At 38.8% G+C, this 23,375-nt stretch overlaps 1 protein-coding gene across 26 annotated transcripts in view; it reads right to left on the bottom strand.

Moving 5' to 3' along the window:
• LOC126953309 (uncharacterized) overlaps positions 1 to 23,375 on the bottom strand; it is a 598,727-nt gene that overhangs the window by 174,167 nt on the left and 401,185 nt on the right. For 19 of the 26 annotated variants that reach the window (XR_007725197.1, XR_007725194.1, XR_007725196.1 and 16 more), the window contains one exon: positions 1,031 to 22,012. The exons of 2 other annotated variants lie outside the window; for them this stretch is intronic. The gene's annotated coding sequence lies outside the window, so the exon portion shown is untranslated. The remainder of the gene's footprint in view (positions 1 to 1,030; positions 22,013 to 23,375) is intronic. 5 more of the 26 variants (XR_007725188.1, XR_007725193.1, XR_007725200.1 and 2 more) reach the window with 3 other exon arrangements.

The following is a 23,375-nucleotide window of genomic DNA, read 5'->3' as shown; positions in this document are numbered from 1 at the left end:
AGTAAAACCAATTAGGCCACAAGTACCTTTTAATAATCATTGCAAACCAGGAACTGCATAAGATATTTTATTATCATCACTGTTTATAACAACACTTCAAATTACATAAAACCTACTTTAAACAGTCAAAATTTAGGGTTGAGAGAAATTAAATAACTTACCCGAGGACATGCAGCTATATGTCATGTACAAACATCAGGTATATTTAGCTCTAAAGTTTTTAGTCTACCACAGAATGTCATGGTAGATTTGAAGTTGTACAGATAAATATCACTTCAAAACTCCCTTAATACATGGCACTCATAAACCGAGCAAGCATCTCTACTGGTCACTAGTTGATTTTTCAAGACAAGGAAGTTTTGTTTTGTTTTGTTTTTTAATGTATTAGAACCAAAATCCAATTTTAGACATGCCACTAATCTCATTCTTAAAAAGAAGAAGGCACATTAGACAGTGAAGTTAGTTACATTTAATATCAACTATAGATCAGGACTCATTCACTCCAGCCCATTTTTGTTTCAACATTTTATTTATGTAACTGTATTTACTAAGAACCTATAAGTATGTTAAATAAGTTATTGGCTATGCTTATTTCTTCACTAGTAGTTCTTCGTCATATACAAGGCATGAGAAGTTTCTTCAAATAAATTAGATAGTGGAGTGCCAATTAAATAAAAGAACCCTATAAAGAAAGTCACATTGGTGCAGCATGAATTACCCAAAAAAGATCAAACATTTTTATTTTATCTGATGCTGAAAACAGGTAAACAACATAGATCTCTAGTTTCTTTATGGTTCCCTGGTAACCCAAAAAAAGCAGATCATATGTATTTCTCAAGATGAAATATTTCATTGTGTAATGGGTTTAGATTATGAGTGAAAAATAAAATAAAACAAACACCCATCATATCAGGCATACAGACAAACCGTGCATTGACTTTGTTATGTATGAATACAGTGTGAGAAAGAGGATAAAGGCACACAATCCCAACATATATTTTCTAATACTATTTCCTTCATTTGAACTTACCAATAGAGCAAAAAGGAGTGAGACAGCAAGGTAGTCATCCAGTTTTTCTTTTAACAAACAAACTCTATCCATCCATTTTTCTCAATCATCTTAATAGTGTGAGTAAAGAGTGTTTCCAGGTTCTTAGAATACAGAGCTAGGGAAAAAATTAAGTTGACAGGGTTCAGTTTTGACAGTGTATCCAGCTGTTTATAGCTTTTCATTTTTTCCATAAACCTAACTGGTATCAGTATATGTAAAGTTTCTAACACTTCCAGCTAGGGAATACTTCACAGAAGAAAAATGCTTTCCTTGGAGTTTACAAATGCCATTTGGTCTAATTTTTCAGCAAGGGTTTGTCTAGTTAGATTATGAGATTTTTCCTGGAGAGCAACAGCAAGAGACTGTCCCTCATGCTGTCAGAGAAAGAGAGTTATATTTTTGTTCCTTGGAAGAAACATATAATGTAATGGGCAAAAAGTCAAGTGGGTGGGGAGCCATTAGCCCACATAAACCTCCAGAGAAATCTCTAAGAAAAAGGCATTCTAAATAACACGCTCCACTAGCATATTTTCTTTTAAAAAATACGTCCAAGAAAGTAGATGCAGGCTGGGTTTTATGGGACAGGACTCATGCTGTCCTACCCAGAGAGCAAGAGTTACTTAGGGAAAACAAAGTTTGAAACATGGGTAAGACTAACGGCAAAAATTGAGCCCAGAAGGTCAGAGATTAATGGTGGGACTACAAAGATGTAAGTTAGGAGCTGGTTCAGAGAAAGAGAACAGGAACAAAGAAAGAGCATCTCGTAAGATTTCTGCAAGTCTTTCTACACCTGAATTTCTTATCTTTCAGATGGGCATGTCTATGGCAGTGTCAGAATAGCTTAAAAAGCTAAAAAGCAACACATAGGCCAAAATTTAATTCTGAACTATCAACTCTGAGTTAGGAACCAAATATCCTGCCATATTATTATACAGTACATACTTCTTGAACAGTTCAACAGAAGACCTTTGTGTTTTTTTCTTTCTATAAATGATCTCCATTTTAGGTGAATCTGATTTTTTTTAATCTGCATTTTTTTTTTTTTTTGAGATGGAGTTTCACTCTGGTGCCCAGGCTGGAGTGCAGTGGCATGATCATGCCTCACTACAAGCTCCGCCTCCCGGGTTCACACCATTCTCCTGCCTCAGCCTCCCGAGTAGCTGGGACTACAGGCGCCCGCCACCATGCCCGGCTAATTTTTTGTATTTTTAGCAGAGATGGAGTTTCACCATGTTAGCCAGGATAGTCTCGATCTCCTGACCTCGGGTTCCGCCCGCCTCGGTCTCCCAAAGTGCTGGGATTGCAGGCATGAGCCACTGCACCCAGCCTAAATCTGCATTTTTAAAACTACTAAATTTTAAGCTAATAATGTCCCACTGATGTCACAAGGACTCACTAGGGGATCACATTATGTTTTAAACCCATTCGGTGCTTAATATGATTTGATCTGTAAAATGCTTTCCAGGTATCCATTCATCATGGACATGGATATTTACTTAGCGTGGTGATTAAAGGGAGGAACTCCAGAGTGAGGCTGTTTGGGCTCAAATCCCAGCTTTACCAGTTACTAGCTGTATAACCTTGGGCAAGTTAGGAAACCCTTTTGGAATCAGTTTATTTCACTGCACAATGAGGAAAAGAGCAATACCTATCTCATATGACTGTGAGAATTAAATAAGTTCTACAGAAAGCATTTTTAAAAGTGTCCTAGCCAGAGGAGGTCACATCTAGCCAGAGGAATTACTTCTTGTTGCTGTTATACTATGTGACTATAAATCATACTTTTTTTTTTCCTTTTGACTGGATTCAAAAATGTTCTCTTTCAAGAAATTCCATAAAATCAGGTTTTTCCTTCTATTTTAACATCTGCCAAACTCTCTTCTTAAAGAAATTGAAATTACTTGGCTTATGGTCAAATTTAATGGTGAAGACTGAATCTATAAATCTACAAAGACTTAGAAAGGGATTTATAAAATAGTAACTTATAACTCAATTACTATTTGAATGGCCTGGTTGTGCCTGAAAGTAATTAACTGAGCAAGACCTGAGTATGTGTGTACCTCCAAGATACCCACGACCGATCCCGTGGTGGAATCAGATGTAGTTAGAGAAACTGTGATAACTCAAATTTTCCCAGCTCTGATCATCGCCTCCGTCATTAGATCCTATGGCCAGTTTTTTGTGTCAGGGTCCCCGTGAACACCACTGGACACTCCCACAAAGGCATGAGAACCCCTGGGAGTGATAAAGCCAAAACAGCAGTGTCTGGCACTGGTGCTGCTTTTAGTAGTGTTACACGACTTTGGAGTAGCCCTGCTATAGTGCTGCAAGTGTCTCAAAACTTTTACTCAAATGGCTCTGTAGCATCTTATTTATGGCCCTGCTGTTTCCCAACTCTCAAACTCTAGGTTGTCTTATACTTTAATTTCTTTTTCCTTTTTTTTTCTGGAGACAGGGTCTCACCCTGTCACCCAGGCTGGAGGACAGCTGTATGATCATGGCTCACTGCAGCCTCCACCTCCAAGGCTCAAGCTATCCTCCCACCTCAGCCTCCCGCGTAGCTAGGATTACAGGCACATACCGCCATGCCTGGCTAATTTTTTTAAAAAGTTTTTTGTAGAGACTGGGCGTGGTAGCTCATGCCTGTAGTTCCAGCATTTTGGGAGGCTGAGGTGGGAGGAGTACCTGACCCAGGAGTTCCAGACTAGCCTAGGTAACATTGTGAGACCCTGTCTCCACACACAAAAAATTAATTTTTTAAAAAATTATTTAGGCATGGTGACATGTGCCTGTAGTCCCAGCTACTACTTGTGAGCCTGGATGGGAGGATTGCCTGAGCCCAGGCAGTCTAGGTGGCAGTGAGCCAGGATCGTGCCACTGCACTCCAACCAGGCTGACAGAGCAAGACCCTTTCTCAAAGAATAGAAAAAAAGAATTTAATTTCTTAGAATTTAAATTCTATTAAAAATCATTTCAAATATAGGTGTTTTGCAGTTTATATAAACAGTTTCTTATGCAAATTCCAGATAATTCTGTCTTGGGGGGATGAGCTATAGATTAGTGAACATACATATATTTCTTTAAATTGTGCAAAATGGATATTACTAAGCTGTATTTGCAGGTTGGGCCTTCAGTGGCCACGGCCTCTGAGTCCTGTTTCACATTGAAAACAACCAATAGAGCACACATATCCCCCTTGAAGGGGGAGAAGGTGCGATCTGTGTAGTTCTAAAGTCTTGCCAAATGACTTCAGAGCCAGTTACTGAGCTGGAGACGAGGGTGAGAGAAACACTAGTGAGCTAATTTTGCAATGTTTGTATTTGTAACCAGTTACCTAGTAAGCACATGAGAAATTTAGGCCAGGCACGGTGGCTCACACCTGTAATCCCAGCACTTTGGGAGGCTGAGGCGGGTGGATCACCTGAGGTCACAAGTTTAAGACCAGCTTGGCCAACATGGAGAAACCCCATCTCTATGAAAAATAGAAAAAAATTAGCTGGGCATGGTGGGCACCTGTAATCCCAGCTCCTCGGGATGCTGAGGCAGGAGAATTGCTTGAACCCAGGAGGTGGAGGTTGCAGTGAGCCAAGATTGTACCATTGCACTCCAGCCTGGGTGACAGAGCGAAACTCCATCACAAAAAAAAGAAAAAGAAGAAGAAGAAACTTGAATGAAGCCAAGAAAAGAAAACTCTGTTGAATATTAGAAGTCCTCCTTATATCATACTTTGCTGGTCATCATTGCTGAGTAACTGGAGGACACAGCAATAATAATAATAATCTCAGCGCTTGTAAAGTGGTCCATACCTGTAATCTCTTTCAAAGAAAAAGCAAATTAGTTTCACAAATTAGCTTAAAGATTATTGCTGGGTTATTAGGGTTGCTACTGTTTTTACAAAAGGCCATTCATCAGGGAAGGCCAAATTCTGAGCCCTCTCCAGTCCTGTAGATCTCTGCCAAGAGCTACATGTGGCGATGGAGTGAGGGCTTGACATGTGACTAGTCTAAATTGCAAAATACACACCAGAATTCAGACTTCGTACAAGATAAGGAATGTAAAATATCTCAGTAATTTTATATTGATGACCTACTGATATATTTTGGTTTAAACAAACATTATTAAAATTAATTTCCCTTGTTTCTTTTCGCATTTTTTATGTGGCTCCTAGAAGTTTTGAATTTCTTGATATGGTTTGCACTTGAGACCCATGTTACATTTCTCTTGGACTGCACTGGGCTAGCCCAGTCGGAGAAAAAAGTAGAGAAGAGTAAGCAGAGCTGACAACAATCACTACAGGGAACACAGTCCTTGTCCTGGATATTCCATTCCTCAAAGTGATATAGAAACTTGGATATGAAGAACCTATGAATGGCTAACTTTCCTTCTAATAGACAAGTCTTTTAAAAGCATCAATTTATTAAATTACATCTATGGCTTTGAGGTGATAACAGATGAGTTGTGTAAATAGAGCATTACACATAAAAATTATCAATAGATGGTAGCCTGTTTTGGGTGTGTTTTGGCTGACAAGTGATACAGACAAAATAATTACCCACTCATAGCCACAATTCAAAACCACTTGGCAAATAGTCTAGTTTAGCGGTTGGCAAACTATGGCATAGGAACAAAATCCAGCCTGACACCTGTTTTATAAAAAATAAAGTTTTATTGGAACACAGCCATAGCCTTTCACTTCCATATTGTCTATGGCTGCTTCTGTACTAAAATGGCAGAGTTGAGTAGTTGTGAAAGAGATCATACAGTCTGTAAGGCCTAAAATATTTACTATCTGGACCTTTACATAAAAATGTTTCTGATGCCCGGTCTATGGTTAACACTAAAGTAAGAGTGGTTCCTTTAAGTCAGATCATGTCTTTGCTCTGCTTAAACTTTGTGACTGGCTTCCCAGCTTAGAGTGAACAAGGAAAAATAGTCAGACCTCATAGCAATCAGCTTCTGGCTCTTCCTGCCCTGCTCCAGGTGGTCTCCTTGCTGGTCCCAGAATACGCCAAACAAGCACCTACTTCAAAGTCTTTGTCCTTATGGCTCCCAGGTGCCCTCCCTCACCTCCTTCAGGTCCTTGTGCAAGTATCAGTGATTGCTGTATACAAAATAGCTGCCTCCTCCCCTTTGCTGCTTTGTATTTCTCTGTAGCACCAATCAGTAACTGGCCTACCACAAAATTCATTTCTCTGTTTACTCTTTTTCCTCCAACTAGAAAGAAACTCCACAAGAACAGGTATTTTTGTCTGTTTTGCTTGCTGCTGTATCCTTAGCACCTAGAAGGATATCTGGCCCCCAAAATACATGAAAGAGTGAGTAGGCAGTTCACTGTTTCTCTAACCACATATGAGCTAGAAAAAATGCGGGCAAGATATGGTTCCTACACTAAGTGATAAGAAATATAATCAAATAATTAAAAAATATATATGCCTGGACATAAAAGGATCAGACACATGGAGATAAATGCATGCCCTCTCTCCCTTCCTTCCTGCCCATCCCTATGCATCCATTCATCAACCCAATCATCCACCTGCCCAGCAAGAAAAACATTTATTGTATTAGGAGAAGCATGGTGGTCTGAGGAAAGTAGTCAGCTCCAGCCATAATTAATGTTGAAAGGCTTTTTGGAAAAGTGTTATACACGATGGGGGCAAAACCACTGTCCAAGCTGGGGATACTGGAGAAAGGAAGACATTTCCGCAGTTATGATGGCTTAGACCATTGGTCTTCAAATTTCATTCAAAAGGTATTTTTTCTATAAGAAATCTTACAGAACTCCAATATATAAATAGAGGTCTTTGATAAAGTCTTCTTTTCCTGAGGAACCCAGAGAGATGTTACCTTCCCTTTCTCTGACCCCTGTTCTCCATGGCATCAGAGGCAACTCTGTCCTTAAGACTCCTTAGAACACAGTTTGAAAATGAACAACTTCTAGAAATGAGACTTCAGAGTTTTCATCATCTTCATAATTCCCAAAACTTATTAGAAGCTAGAAAAAATTAGGAAACCAAAAATTAGGAATCTGGCTTGGTAAAATTAAGACTATGTCCCATCATAGATGTCATAAGAGATGTGATAGACATATAACGAGACATGCGTTCTCGGCTACACTCCTAGTTCTGCCTTAATCATTTGTCGTCTTATTATTATTATGATTAAATGGCAGTCAAGGTAAATGAAAATGTAGACATCAGCAGCAGTAACTGGATAAAGATCAAGACTCTAATGCTGCTGACAGAGCAGACACACAGCCAGGCACGAAGACGAGCTCTTATTGCAGTTCTGACTGTAAGGACTGCTCTCAGAACAACCCTTTTACAATTTTCCTTCCCCTTCTTCATATCCTATTGCTAATATCTGGACATATGCTTCTGGGAAAACAGAAAGGTCCGCTTTTCTGTTAAATACTTTAGTTGCTTATCAGTCTAGGCAACTGTTTGAGCTCACCTGAAAAGTTAAGTGATAAATCACTGTCATTTATTACCACCAATCAGGAAAAAAAAAAAAAAAAATCATGCAATTTATCAACATCATACTACAAATACTGAGATAGGAAGTTTCATATAGTACAGGAACATGTTTACACAAAGTTTGGGAGTCCTATGTTGTATTGATTGCTTTAAACAAAGAAATATTTCATGTGTGTGTGTTTGCGTGAAAAAAATATATATATATGTATATTCTACGTTTATACTGTACCTGAACAAATGCTTCTATTTTTCTTTTTCTAAAAAGTAAAACTAAAATTAAATTCATCTCCATGCCTTTATCAGCAACAAACAACTCTTAACCACCAGAGGCAATACCATAATATTCAAGAAAATGCCTTCACCTTGGGCTTTGACATCGGCAAAGTGTTTAAAGGTTAATTACCTGAAAGCTTAGGGTAATTTCACTGGATCAAATAGATAAAGTTATTTTTATCTCTTAAGTGTACATTTTAAGGCTAGGCGCAGTGGCTCACACCTGTAATCACTTTGGGAGACTGAGGCAGGAGGATCACATCAGCCCAGGAGCCTGGGCAACATGGCAAAAACCCACCTCTACCAAAAAAAAAAAAAAATTATCTGTAAGTAGTGGTGCATGCCTGTAGTCCCATCTACTCAGGAAGCTGAGGTAGGAGGATAGCTTGGGCCCGGGAGACGGAGGTTGCAGTGAGTTGAGATCATGCCGCTGCACTCGGGCCTAGGCCATAGAGCGAGACTCTGCCTCAAAAAAAAAAAAAAAAAAAAAAAAAAAAAAACCCAAAAGTATACATTTTAAATATGATAAAAATATAAATATTATAGCATAACAGGCCAACTATCAACACTGAGCCACAAGGGAGTCTTTGTTCTGCCACTCTATCTGCAGCCTCATTTCTAACCCTGGAAACTCTATTCAGATAGCTTTATTCTAAATATCAAGTAATACACATTTACGTTTTCAGGACTAGTTCACACAAGAAATAAAACTTTTCATTGATGAGAAACTGACCGATATAATGCCAACTTCTAAGTGGTACAATATTTCTTCTTGAGTTTTCTTGAGCCAAAATATACTGACAGCCACATTTCAAAATTGAAGAATTTTAGGATGAAAACAGATATAGTAAGGAGGGCCAATTATTGTTCCCTTTGAATGAAGTTGTTAAACTTTGTATATTTTTGTAGAGAGCTTTCAAAACAAAAGTAGTGCTGTGACCAGTCAATTCAATTAAGGCCTGCTCTGATGCCAGGTTAAGAATCCAAAGTCCACATACATGGTTCTCCCGTTCCACATCAAGATAGCCTTTAAACAAGTCATAGAAATTAGCACTCAGGAAAAAAAAAAGTTTAATAGTATCAACAACTGCCCTCTGCTCTCCAATTCAAGTCCTAACACAACAAGCCACATTTACATTTCTTACCATCTAAGAACAGGTGGCCTTAATTAATTAATTAAATAACCCAATACCACCTTGCCTCTAGACAGTAGTATATATAATATACATCAAACCACGCTCCAGGAAACAATCCCATGTGGTCATAGTACTGAGCAGAAAATGTATAGAAAATATTCAGACACAAGTTGGACTTGTTACATTTATATACCTGTAGTATTGGACAATCAGACTGAAGATGTTGGAGAAGGAGAAGATAGAGAGGAAGAAGAGCAGGAGGAGAAAACAAACAATATCTTTTGCACGTAAGTATATTATGATTTTTATATCAATGGCAATGAATGATAAAAAGCAACATAATAGTAATTAAATAATCCAAATTAAAATGATGAAATTCTATTTTCACAAATAAGCTACTCAGTGGTTTCATTTTTTCTTATTGTGAGTTAAATTTTGGTAAATTTGGTCTTGTGCTTGACAGTGTATGGCAGTCTAAAAGGAATATAGACATATATCTCCACAGCAAATAGTCTTCATCCAACAATTTGACTCTCTATATCTCTTCATAAGTAAAAAATCCAAAATATGGAAAAAAGATATTGTAAAAAAAAGTCTATCTTAACTAACAACAACAACAACATATATTCTTTGGCTTAAGACTCCATACTGTATAATTTGACATATTTAATTCTTATTTTCTGATGTTGTCTTTTTTTAAAACTAGACCATAAACTCCTTGAGGGCCACAACTGCATGCTTTTCATCTCTCTGTGTTTGGCTGTTGGTCAGTACTCATTATTTGTAATGTACAAGTCAAATCAGATAACCAGTCAGTAACTGAGATGGTTTTCCTAAGTGGTCAGATTATGACACTGGAGGGTATTTCTAGATGTCTCTTCAAATACCCACAGGAATTTCGAATTTACTATGTAGATCTTTATAAAAGATCAATTCCTGGCATTGTGCTAGTGTTTTATACCAGTGTTTTAATGTACTTCAGCACACATGTCAAAAAAATAAGGGAATCAAGAATGAGCTCTTAGAAATCAAAATTATTTTATTTTAAGTTCTGGGATACATGAGCAGGATGTGCAGGTTTGTTACACAGGTAAACATGTGCCATGGTGGTCTGCTGCACCTATCAACCCATCACCTAGGTATTAAGCCCAGCCTTCATTAGCTGTTTTTCTGGGTGTTCTCCCTCCCCCTATTCCCACCCTGACAGGCCCCAGTGTGTGTATTTCACCTCCCTGTGTCCATGTGTTTTCATTGTTCAGCTCTCACTTACAATTGAGAACATATGGTGTTTCATTTTCTGTTCCTGCATTAGTTTGCTGAGGATAATGGCTTCCAGCTCTATCCATGTCCCTGCAAAGGACATGATCTCATTCCTTTTTATGGCTGCATAGTATTCCATGGTATATATGTCTACATTTTCTTTATCCAGTCTGCCATTAATGGGCATTTGGGTTGATTCCATGTCTTTGCTGTTGTGAATAGTGCTGCAATGAACATACACATGTATGTATTTTCATAATAGAATGATTTCTGTTCCTTTGTGTATATACCCATTAGTGAGATTCCTGGGTCAAATGATAAGAAATCAAAATTTTGATTGCTGAAAAACATTAGTGAAAGGATTAGAAGATAGAGTCAAAATCTTCCAGATCATAAGGACAAAGACAGAAAGATGACAAATATGAAGGACAGAGAAGAGACGCAGAGGCTCAAGTCAGGGGATGCAATATCTGACTGATAGGAGTCCCATTAAGAAAGACCAGAGAAAACCTAGGGAAAACACATCAAAACAATGCGAGAAAAGTCTCAGGGCCAAAGGGAGGAGTAGTTTCCAGATTACTCTAAGTACCATTCAGGATTAATAAGCCCCAAACATCATTATGACATTTGAGAACACTGAGATGCAAAGAAATCCGAAAAGTTTAATGACAGAAAACAACATTGAATCTAGACAGAGAATTCCTTTTTTTAAGGCTTGTATTTCTTCTCCCAGCAAGAAAAAACAAAGATCAAAAACTTGAGGGTTAAGAAATTATACAAGAAGGTTATAGGTCAAGTTTGAAGCAAACTAAATGTTGTATGGTTTCAATCAGTGATAAAATTAAATAAAGAATCTTCATTTGGCCTCTTGCATTTGACCCCTTTCACAGAGAGACACAGGGGTCAAAAAATTGGAAAAGAAAAGTATGTAATCAGAGCATCGCAACTGGCCCTTTGTTGAAAAGTATTTGCATTTATAGCATAAACACTGCTTACTGGCTTTCAATTTTTACTATCAAGCTGAATAGGAACTATGAGAGATTTCATAATGGTTACAGAATAGCATTACTAACAACCTTAGAAATAGGAAGTAAATGTGTTGGAAATATATGTTGGAAATATATGTTGGAAAGTAGAAAGGTGCAGAGAGCTAGAGAAAAGGATACAGTGCCTGTATCTTCAACTCATGAAGCAGATTTTTAAATACACTATGTAAAATTACCCAAGGACACCAGAAGGAGAGCTTTTTAAAAAGTAGTATCATTAAAAATTTCTACTGAGGAAAATTATGAGACATAGAGACATTTCTCTTGATTGAGACTGTTGAGATTCCTTTATATTTGATGCAAAGTCCGTACATTAGTAATGAACAATTAAAGATCAAGAAAAAGCACATGTGCATGTTAGTCTAGTTTACAGAAGGCATCTCTAGAAACTCACATGAAGCACCACTTAGGGACACATTGTGCAAGGACAGAAAATGTGTCATTTAATTTACAGGCCAGATAAGATCATGTTCATTCTGACATTGTATCCCACAAGTGACTTGGGAGGCTTATGAAGGCGTATTTTGGTATGAGCTCATCTTTAGAGTGCCTCTGTGCTTAACATGTACTTTCTCATTTCAGATGGAGAGGAAACTGGCTGATGCAATGACCGTGCCAGAGAGGCCTCCTCAAAACGCTGGCTTTGTTGGGATGGGAACAAGTCCCAAACACTTAGTACTTGTCTGGTCAACTGAAAGAGCTGGTAACACCATTTCTTTTGAAATTCTTTTGTTCTTCAATATAAAATGTTCTTCCTCTGCTTCCATCAGCCTACACTTTTGCAGGACTTTTCTTCCAAATAGTCAGGCCACGTTATTCATATTATTTTGATTGTCCTTGCATGAAGAAATGATTTTGCAACTACATGAAAAGGAGAAAGGCCAGCACCATTGATCTCATTTTTTAAATGGATAAAAAGGTACAGAAGTTAAATAGTGACATTATCACCATAAAGTAGCACCGGAATTCCTGTTTTCTGACTTCCTAAAGAGTTTCTTTTTGAACAACAGCAAAGTTATCTCATGGCACTTTAATGATGTTGCTGTAGAAGTTCAAAAATTCAAGCCAGAATAGTGATCATACAACCCACAGCAAATGGTCATCATGGGTTTCCAGTCCTGAACTAGTTTAATTCAACCTGTTTAAAAAATAAAATGAAAAACTTGAGCTCCAAATGTAAATAAATACATATATATGTATGTGTGTATATATATGGATATATATGTATGTATATATGGAGATATATATCTCCAAATACATACGCTTTCCCTAAGTTTACCTCAGAAGAAAACTAGCTATTTTTAAAATTAACATTAGAATGAAGGGCCTTTGTATTGACTCTGAACACAGAAAGTTAGGAGAGAGAAGGGGAGAAAAAGAAGGGGTATGGAGAGGGAATGTCTTTTCACTTACTTCAGCAGGATTCTTGGGAAGCATCACATAACACAACTGTGTTCCTGAAACATTTTTCATATACTTCCTAAGTATTTCACGAACTCATAGGAACACAGGGGGGAAAGTAAACTTACTTAGGGCAGGAAAAAGAGAAAAGTTTTTTGGTGGAATTTGAATTAATGAAAGTCCAAATACTCAAAAATAGCTCTGCAGTCAGATTTCAGGACTTACTGGATGTTTTCCCTTCTAAAGAGTCCGAGGGTTACAAAAACTTCTTTCCAGGGAAAACAACGAAACTCAAATGAATCCTGGGTTTTTCCTTTGAGGGAAAGTTTATTGTAAACAGAATTGTAAGGGAGGGAGAAAAGTGCCTATAGCGAGCTCTGGCATTAATGAAAGCTTGCAGCCACCTTCAGAGCTGGTCCTGTCTGTCAGAGAGTCAAGAGTGCCCTGGAGGAGAAGTGCCTCCCACCACAAGAGCCACGTTTGCCAAATAGAAAGCAAAGCCTGGGAACTCTTCCCCCAGAGCAGTCAGCTTTGGTTCCATTTCCTACCAGAGCAAGCAGACGGGAAGCATTTCAGCCTGACAAAGAGGCACGCAGAAGCCAAGGCTAAAAGTAGACTGCCTTTCAGAGGTTCTAACACTGAAAGAACGGAAACCATATGGGAATTACTTTATTATTCAGCTGAAGCCTTCAGGTGGCTTTAAATTAAAAGGAATATTGTCAACCACATCCCTGGGCTCTTTTTTTTTTTTTTTTTTTTTTTGGTCGCCTTCTCCAACCCTCCCCCTCTTTTCTTTTTAAACTTTACAAGCACTGATTTAGCAGTGGAAATTCCCCAAATATAAATTAAGCATTATATCCACCCAAGAAATTCTTCCTGGCACTTAACCAGTAGTCCAACATTAAAATCTCTCATATAATTCTTGGGAGAATAAATTACAGGGTGTGTGTGTGTGCGTGTGTGCGTGTGTGTGTGTGTGCAAGTGCGCGTGTGTACATACTTTGGGTTTTTTTCCTTCTTTAGAACTATGCTTCATTATATAAAGATATTCACTGACAATTAGACATACAGTGTCAGAAGGGATGTAATTTCCCTATAGGTATTTAACGATACTGAAATGTAGGTCACACCCCTAAAAAATGATGCCCAATTTTTTGTGCATCAATAACTACCACAAGTATAGATTTTCCACCGCTGCTGCCACCATCACAACTGTGAACATCCCCTCCACAGCCCAACATTGAGGCCTCAATTCCTATAACCCTAAAGAGATAAGAATGCTGACTGCATTACTTAGGACAGGCTGGATAATGCTGTGGGAACACACCACCTCTACCTAAATCGCCACGACTTGTAGTAACTGAAGCTTACTTCTTGCCTACATGACATGTTCTACCTCGGTCGGGAGGTCTTTCCATCACAGCCCCTCATCACGGGACCAGACTGTGTAGGCTCTCTCTTGGCCTGTGCTTCAACCAATGTAGGGGGAAGGGGGTAAAGCAAATCACACGGCGACTCTTAAAGCTTCATCTGGGAAGTGATACATGTGACCTCTGCCACATTTCATGGCAAGCCACTTTCATGGTCATGCCTAGACTTAAAGGAGGCAAGAAAGTACAACTGTACTGAGTATCCCCAAGGAAGGCCATCAGGATATCTGTGAGCCTCCCTAATGACCACAGGAGTCTCACAAAGGCTTGAAAGAAACACACACACACGCAGACACACACACACACACACCCCCATACCAGAGCACATAAAGACTATCATTTGATTCCTAAGGCACACAGATCCTATCTTCTTCTTTCTTACATTCCTAGCGCCCGGTGCAGGGAACTCAATGTCTCCTTGACAAAAGAAATAACAGAGCAGTGGGGCCAAGTGTCTCTGATAGGTCTCACTTCTTAGCACCCCAGGGTTAATATGGCAGGTTAAGCTGGAAATTTCTTTCTGCTTTTAAAAACAGTGATAACAACAGGCTGGGTGTGGTGGCTCAGGCCTATAATCCCACACTCTGGGAGGCCGAGGCTAGCAGATCGGAGGCCTCGAGTTTGAGACCAGCCTGGCAAAACCTCTTCTCTACTAAAAATACAAAAATTAGCTGGGCATGGTGTAGCACACCTGTAGTCCCAGCTACTTGGGAGGTGGAGGCAGGAAAATTACTTGAACCCAAGAGGCAGAGGTTGCGGTGAGCTGAGATCGTGCCACTGCACTCCAGCCTGGGTGACAGAGCAAGACTCTGTCTCAAAACAGAAACATAAAGAAAAAAAATGGAAAAAATGAATGGACAACATCATCTGTGTTCTTTAAGTACATCTCTGGTTCTCTATAGGACAGTGAAGGAGTGTTTAGTCTCTAGTAAACTTATTAAGACAGAAATTCATAAAGATACATGGAAGAGTTTCCTTGCTAGTTACTTAAAAGAAACCAAGAGAATATTTTATCACTTATCTACCCCTTAACACAAATGCAAACTTTTTTTCCCATTAAGCACTCAGGGACAGAGTATTCCATTTTAACTCAAATAAGTTTCTCTTCACTTAGTACATACGAAACAGCAAAAGAGTATCTGTATAAATCTTTGCTTTCCCAAGAAATAGTCCAAAAAAAAATGTGTTATCTTAGAGAGAAGCTAGAAGGTCAAATGGGAAAAGAGACACAGAAGAAGAACCTTATTTTCTCCAGCTCAGAAATACTTCTCTACCATTCCTTCTCTGGTACATTAACCTCGCCCTACACCCTGAACTTTTAATGAGGAAGAGTGAAAGAAATTTATTGGTGGGAGACTTAGGAGGCTTTTAGTAATGTTAGAATAGTGCTTACTGTTTACTAGATACATGGAGAGACTTAAATAAAAAATTCATGCCAACAGTATCTGTACAAGCAACCAGCTATTCTTATTTATTCCAACAGACATGGTCACATAGAACTCCAAGCTCTATTATCCAGGTTCAGACGGCCACTCTGGCAACAACTGCATAGGGTTTGAAGCACTTCCGGTCCCAGAACAAGCCCTTCGTTTCACAGAGAAGTGCTGAAGATAGTTTATTCCAGCAAGAACTCAAAATTCTACCCAAAAGCTATCACCAGGGTGAAAAACAAACAAACAAAAAAAAACAAAAAAAAAACACCTCACCAATCTTTCAGGCTCAGCTCCTAAATTAAACTTTCTTTCTCCCTCTCATGCCCAAGACTAACCAGAACCCACCATCTCTGTCATCAATGACTGACTCCATCACATGAAACAGGACCAGAGGTTGATAATCCCAGTTTAGCAGAGTCTCTCCATGGTAAACTTTGAGAGAATTCATATCCTCCCATCCTAGAGTGACTTTGTATACAGGCATCTCATTTGAAAGGTGTGTGAGCACTCTTTTTTGTTATTTTTACTTTCTGATCAATACCAGTAAATGCCTGAGAACTGTATAATTATGAGAAAGCAGCTCTAAAGAATATTAGCTTTCATGTATTGAAAGGGACTAGTGCAAAGGCAGCAACTACAGTAGCAACTGACATTCATGAGTGTTTTCTAAAGCACTGGGTTTTATGCCACAAGCTTCATCATCTCACTTAAACCTTAAAATAACCCTATGACATGTGCTTAGTAATTTCATTCCAAAGAGTGCAGTATGGAAAGAAGTTGGGGGAAGGCAAGTTTGCAGTGAAGAGACTTGGCACTATGACCTCAGCCAGGTGATCAAGGTCAACATCTATAGTGATAGGTCATGGTGATCATAGGTACTCTTGATATGATGGTGGAGAATGGTGCTTCACCTCTGTGGTCTTCCTCTCAAAAACCCATAACCAAGTCCAATCATGAGATAAATTCCAATCAAAGGACGTTCTACAAAATATCTGACCAGCACTCCTCAAAACTGTTAAGCTCATTAAAACAAGGAAAGGCTGAAAAAAACCTCATAGTTCAGAGCAATCTAAAGAGACATGACTACTAAATGCAGTGTGGTATCCAGTATGACCCTGGAACAGAAAAAGGACGTTAGGGAAGAGCTAGTGAAATATAAAGATCAAAAAAAAAAAAAATACTCCAAACTGTGGAGTTATTTAATAGGAAAGTCCCAATGTTGAATTTTTAGTTTTGACAAGCATACATAATAAGGTGACAATAAAAGAAACCAGGCAAGTGATGTAAGACTACACTCTTCCTATTTTTGCTACATTTCTGTAAATCTAAAACTACTTAAACATTAAAAGTTTATTAAAAAAAAAAACTCTGAGGATGATTCTCTTATCTCCATTCTAGAGATGAAAAGTTATAGGTTCAAAAAGTAACTTATCAATGTTATAATACAGAGCAAAAGAACCCTTCAGATATGCCTACTTCGCATTTAAGCAATCAATGGAATAGGGCTGTGGGATAGGCCCTTGCATAAGATTTATAAAAACTACTTAATGCCAGATACATGCTGAGGAAATTAAACTGAAAGAATGTATTTCAGTTACATTCCTCGTAACGATATACTTTTATTTTAGCATATACTCTTAAGCAAAGGGGCCATAACATACTTTCTAAATATTTCAGTTTTATTTTCCATCACAAATTTCAATTACTCAGTCAATGCTATGTGATGATCACATTTAAACAAAATTAGCTTAGGATTTTGCCAAAATGTTGACACTTTAACATTCCCCAAGAGAAGGCGGAATCAGCCAATAGACCTTTCACCCTATAATGTCCTATCTTTTAGCTCCTCTTACTTGTGATACCCACATTTTCTCTTCTGATACACTAACTGGATATTTTGGTGCTGGTGAACTCAGCCTCCTGCCATAACACAGGATCAGTGGGTTATAAGTTAGAGTGCCCTTCAAAAGAGAATGACTACATCAGTATAAAGAAAGCCTAGCTTATACTCTGAGTTTCTTCAGATCCTGAGACATAGAAGATCAGCTGTGGCTGCTCTAGAAATCTGAAGACAACTAAATGCCCTCTGAAATATAAATTCTAACAGTGTTATCTACCAAACCAGTGTTTCCCACAGTGTGAAGCCAGCCTCTCTGGGAAAACTCCAATATCCTCCCAGGAAGGCTCACGCAGTCCAAGACATATTCTTTTTTTCCTTGGGACTTGCCAAAATCAGACAGTAGGATTCAACAAATATTTCTAAATACTGTACTTAATATATTGTTCCCTGTGAGAATATAAAGTGGAAGTGATCCAACAAGTAAGAAAACAGGCTGCCTTCTGTGTGTGATTAGATTAGCCTGCCTAAAGACATGTTTTTCTCAATCTTGTTCTATTTACAAGTCTTTTTTTTTTTTTTTTTTTAAAGGGCAAGTGATTTCTCGAATTATTGATTTTACTACTCAGGGCTTGTCTCAGGAAGAGCTAAATCTCTTTTTCTTCCCTTTGCACTTCAAACTATCCCAAGGCAATTCATTAAAGGCACCATGTCTGTTTTAACAAGAGGATAGGATAGAGAGAAGAAGGGGGAAGTGAAAATGACAATTTTCTCACAAAATCATAACAAAAGGGCAATAGAATAACCAATGGGCTAACTCTCCTGATTCAATGGGCAATGGACATAGAGCCAAATCCAAAGTTTAACTTCTTCCCTTCACCAATCAACAGGAAAGAAAGAACCAAGTTCAAGAATCCATAATCATCCCCCCACACAGGCAGGCAGAAGGCACAGACAAGCACACAAACACACACATGAAAAGCAACTTTGACACATTGGCACTGACCCAAAACAAACCCTTCCTCTCAAGAATCTTTGCTATTTTTATAACTTATGAATAACGTTTTCAGAGTTTTAAAACTCAAAAAAATCCCTTTACTTTGGAGCCCTTGATGGTTCAGGCTGGAATTTTTTTTCTAATCTCACACCAGCAGAAGAAGTCATGTTAAGAGGTCATTTAAAGGATTAAACTTCTAAGATCATTTTCATGAGAAAGAGACTGGACATCAGGAGAAGACTTGTCCTTTGGGTAGATTCTTAGGGACTCAGAGAAGCATTTAAACTCCTCAGTGAACATCTCCACATCAGCCTGAATCCTGACCCTCTTCCAGTCAGACATCCCAAATCTAAACCTCCTATTTATAGCCTCAGAGTCTCAACATTCCAGGCAAGTGGACACTAAAGTCATCACACTCAATCTCCCCACCCCTGCAAATCCTGTCCTAACTTCCCAAAGGACACCTGCAGAACATTAAACCAAGATTAAGCATCAAAGCCAAAACCTCACAAAATATGGAAAAGTCAGATTTTTCAAAGCATTTGCAAATAAGCTTTCTAATGTCCCTTAAAGTTTTTCATTAATGATAACAAGTCTTCTCAATTTTTGCTTTTGACTTTCCAGACAATTCATGGTGTCAACTATCTACAGTACAGAAAAAGTTTCACATATTTAATATGTGAAACAGCATAAAGCAGATAAAACACATATGTAAAAATATGAAGCAAAATGTCAGTCTGACATCATAATTTTTTTTTTTTTTTGAGATGGAGTTTCACTCTTGTCACCCAGGCTGGAGTGCAATGGCACAATATCGGCTCATTGCCACCTCCTCCTCCTGGGTTCAAGCAATTCTCCTGCCTCAGCCTCCTGAGTAGCTGGGATTACAGGCGCCCACCACCACACCCACCTAATTTTTGTATTTTTAGTAGAGACAGGATTTCACCATGTTGGTCACAGTGGTTTGGAACTCCTGACCTCAGGTGATCCACCTGCCTCAGCCTTCCAAAGTGCCGAGATTACAGGCATGAGCCACCATGCTAGGCTGTGACATCATAATTTTTACATGCCCATATTACTTTCATATTCATATTACTGACTCTCTACTGGTAAAGCTACATTGATGCAGAATATCAAACAAAACGGATTCAGCAATTCATGTGAAAAGTACATAGCAACGAGACCAGAGTCTTGTCCAGTACCCGGCACGTAGAGGCACACAAATATTTGTGGAACTAATTAATCAATCACTAGTCTTTAATACTTTCTGCTAAGTCATCGTCTAGGAAAAAAAGAAGAAAAGAAAAGAAAGAAACCCCTCTCCTTTCCTCGTCTTCACAAATATCTCTAGGTAACTTATGAGTATACTCCCAAAATGCTATTTCCATGTTTGCCATTTTCTGTATTTAATGTGCAGGTAATACACTTGAATGTTAGAAAATTAAAATAACAGATAGGCAAGATACAGCCATTTAATTATTCTCTAATCACACAGCTGTAACAACTTTTAGGTTTGTATAAATCTCACAAACTATAATATATCTGCACATACTGAATGCATGAAACACTGACTTGTTAGTTTTTTTAAAAAACAGGGTCTTAGAGAAATCTACACCACTGCTTAATGCCTCAAGTGGCATTTTATTGCATATTTCTACTACAGTTTATTTGACCACTGTAATATTGTTTAGACATTTCTAGCAAAAAAAGTAAGTTTGCGATCAAGCATTCTTGTAGCTAAAGTTTTTACACATTTGATCACTGTCTGAGAAAAAATTTGCCTAGAAGCTGAACTGCTGAAACTCTGAGTAAGAATATTTTGTGGCTTCTGATTTTACATATCATGAAATCATCTTCAGAGAGTATATAAAAAATTTTCCCCAAAATAGCATGTTTTTTTCCTTACCCATAGTAATACTGGTTTTTACCATTATTCTCCAACTGAATCAGTTTAGCAGTTTAAAAGTATGTCTTGTTTTACTTTACATTGCTTAAAGAAAGGGTGATTGTTTCACATATTTAAATGTAAATAATATGTATGATATTTTGAAGTGTCAGCTCAAAGTAGACACTCATAACCAATAGCAGGTACTAGAAGCCTTGAGAGACTGGCCACTTTTTACAAAGCACAATCTATATTGAAGTCTTGGTATTAACTGCGTCTGTATTTTTAAAATTAAGATTGCTCAAAACTTTTGTGAAAATTTTCTAAACCTCAATACATATCAAGATGGTTCAACAGGATGAGATACACATTTTTTTACTAGCCCCTTCACCTTATCAGCAGATACTTTAAAATGTCTAGATATTCACATTCTCTCTTTATCTCATGGCCCACTTGAGTTTTGCTTTAAATTGGTGCCTGTGTTGATGTATGCACACACATATTTACATATACATATATGTGTGTACACATATATCTGCTCTACATATGCAAACTCCACCTCCCGGTTTCAGGCGATTCTCCTGCCTTAGCCTCCTGAGTAGCTGGGATTACAGGTGTGTACCACCACACCCAGCTAATTTTTGTATTTTTAGTAGGGACAGGGTTTCTCCACATTGGCTAGGCTGGTCTCAAACTCCTGACCTCAGGTGATCTGCCTGCCTCAGCCTCCTAAAGTGCTAGGATTACAGGCATGAGCCACTGCGCCCAGCCTTGTGTGGTTTTTTAAAACCACTGCATACATAAATATTTGATATATGTTGATAGAAACGTATACACACATATGCATACATACAGAGATTCAAGACCTTACATTTTCCCCCTTAGGCTTAGCAAATCAATTAACACTAATGTTTTCTTGTTTACTATTTTATCTTATTTCATTTATTTATTTATTTTTGAGACAGTCTCGCTCTGTTGCCCAGGCTGGAGTGCAGTAGCACAACCATGGCTCACTGCATTTTCGACCTCCCGAGCTTAAAGGATCCTTCCATCTCTGCCTCCAAGTAGCCGGGAGAAGAGGGGGATACCACCACACACAGTGAATTTTAAAAAAACTTCTTTTAGAGATGGTGTCTCCCTATGTTGCCCAGGCTGATCTCGAACTCCTGGGATCAAACAATCTTCCTGCTTCAGCCTCTCAAAGAGCTGGTATTATAGACCTGAGCCACCACACCCAGCCTCTTGTTTACTATTTTAAAGGAGTGATCCCAGGGGTATTCTCACTGCAAGACACCACAGAAAGAAAATAAAACACTATTTCTCCCAGATTCTTCTACTCGCCATTAAACAAGTGAGTAAACAGCAAAGAAGCCTACTTCAGAACTATCTGACCTGCTCACCCCGCTGAGCTGCCAAGAGCTGCACCCGCTGTGTCCCACAAGCATGACAGGCTCAGCTCTGCAGGGAGCGGGCACAGCCCCACACAGTCATCGTAACCGACATCTGTGGGCAAGACGCCGAGGTACACCTCAATCACGTGTGCCTGTCACAGAGCACTCGCTCACGCACCTGCTTCAACCGTGTGAGCTCAGCCTGTGGGTTTTCCTTGATTGATGTTGGTGTAACTGCTTCACGCTCTCCGTGGGTGAAGGGAAGTGGGCTCTGCTCAGAGCAGTTTGTGGTGCTTCGCACTTCCACTTGACATTACACAAGGAATAGCAAGTTACAGAGGTAGGCACACGCCTGCAGGCTCTCCACACCCTCACTGACGGATGGAGAAGGCATCGAACCTTAAAATAAAACAACAATGAAATAGGGGCTTTGAGAACCAGGAAACAAGCAGGCGAAGGAAGCATCTGTCTCTTTCACTCCGAGCCAACCCCAGATGAGTCACATGCGTGCGTGCGCACACGCACACACACCATGCCCACCAGAGGACCACTGATTTTACCACCTCTAGGCCTTCTTAGAGGCTTTTCGTGTTTCCTGACTAAGCAAATTTGTTCTTTGCCCAAACTATTACAATATTCATGAAATCATTCTGATCTAGAAAAAAAGAGAAATAAATGACTATTTGAGCAAATTTCACAACTTTCAACAAGGTTCAATCTACCCTAACTAAGAACAGGTTTCAATAAATCGTGCCCATGTGTATAACTTTTCAACTTTTTTATATTCATTTCTTATTTTCAAAGTAAATATTCAAGTCAGTTAAGTTAAAACACCTGATTTTGGATCTTTGGAACCCGACAACTGCCATACAAGTTCCCAGGTGAGTGATCTGAAAACACTCCATGGTCTTCAGTCACCCCCACACTTGGCTCTCCTTTTCATTGCCTCTACTCCTCTACTAAGAGATTTGAGGCAATAACTACAATATCAGAAAACTTACTTTCTTATTAAGAAAGCCTGATTATAAGAAAAATCAAAGCAGAAAATATCTGCATGTGTTAGAAAAGCATATGCAAAAGGAAAAAATCCACCAATCGGATGCCCAAACTTGTGTGGGTTTTTAAAAATTTTTATTTATTTATTTATTTTTGAGACAGAGCCTCACTCTGTTGCCCAGGCTGGAGTACAGTGGTACCATCTCAGGTCACTGCAAACACCATCTCCTGGGTTCAAGCAATTCTCCTGCCTTAGCCTCCCGAGTAGCTGGGATTACAGGCGTGTGCCACCACACCCAGCTAATTTTTGCATTTTTAGTAGGGACAGGTTTCCCCACATTGGCCACACTGGTCTCAAACTCCTGACCTCAGGTGATCCACCTGCCTCAGCCTCCTAAAGTGCTGGGATTACAGGCGTGAGCCACTGCGCCCAGCCTTGTGTGGTTTTTTTAAAACCACTCCATACATCTCGTTGGTGGACCTACAGAAGTTCTAGCAAAAATGTAACTGTTGCTTTCATTTGAGCTATGTGAAACTGTCTTTTTTTAACCCTTGAAATACTGACAATTTCAAGGGATTCACCTAAATATTTTCTCAGACTTACACATGCCACAATACTTTCGGTGATCAGGACAAAAGGTTTACAAAGGACAGGGAATCTTCATTCTCTGCATCCTCTCCTTTTCATCTACATTCTTTCCTCTTTTATTATTCACCGCCTTCACTCAAGTGGGCAGGAGCAGATGGAGGAAGGAATGGGAAGGGA

This window comes from Macaca thibetana, chromosome 4 (assembly GCF_024542745.1).
Source record: "Macaca thibetana thibetana isolate TM-01 chromosome 4, ASM2454274v1, whole genome shotgun sequence".
NCBI classification, from domain to species: Eukaryota; Metazoa; Chordata; class Mammalia; order Primates; family Cercopithecidae; genus Macaca; species Macaca thibetana.
This window is presented reverse-complemented; position numbering and strand designations above follow the sequence as displayed.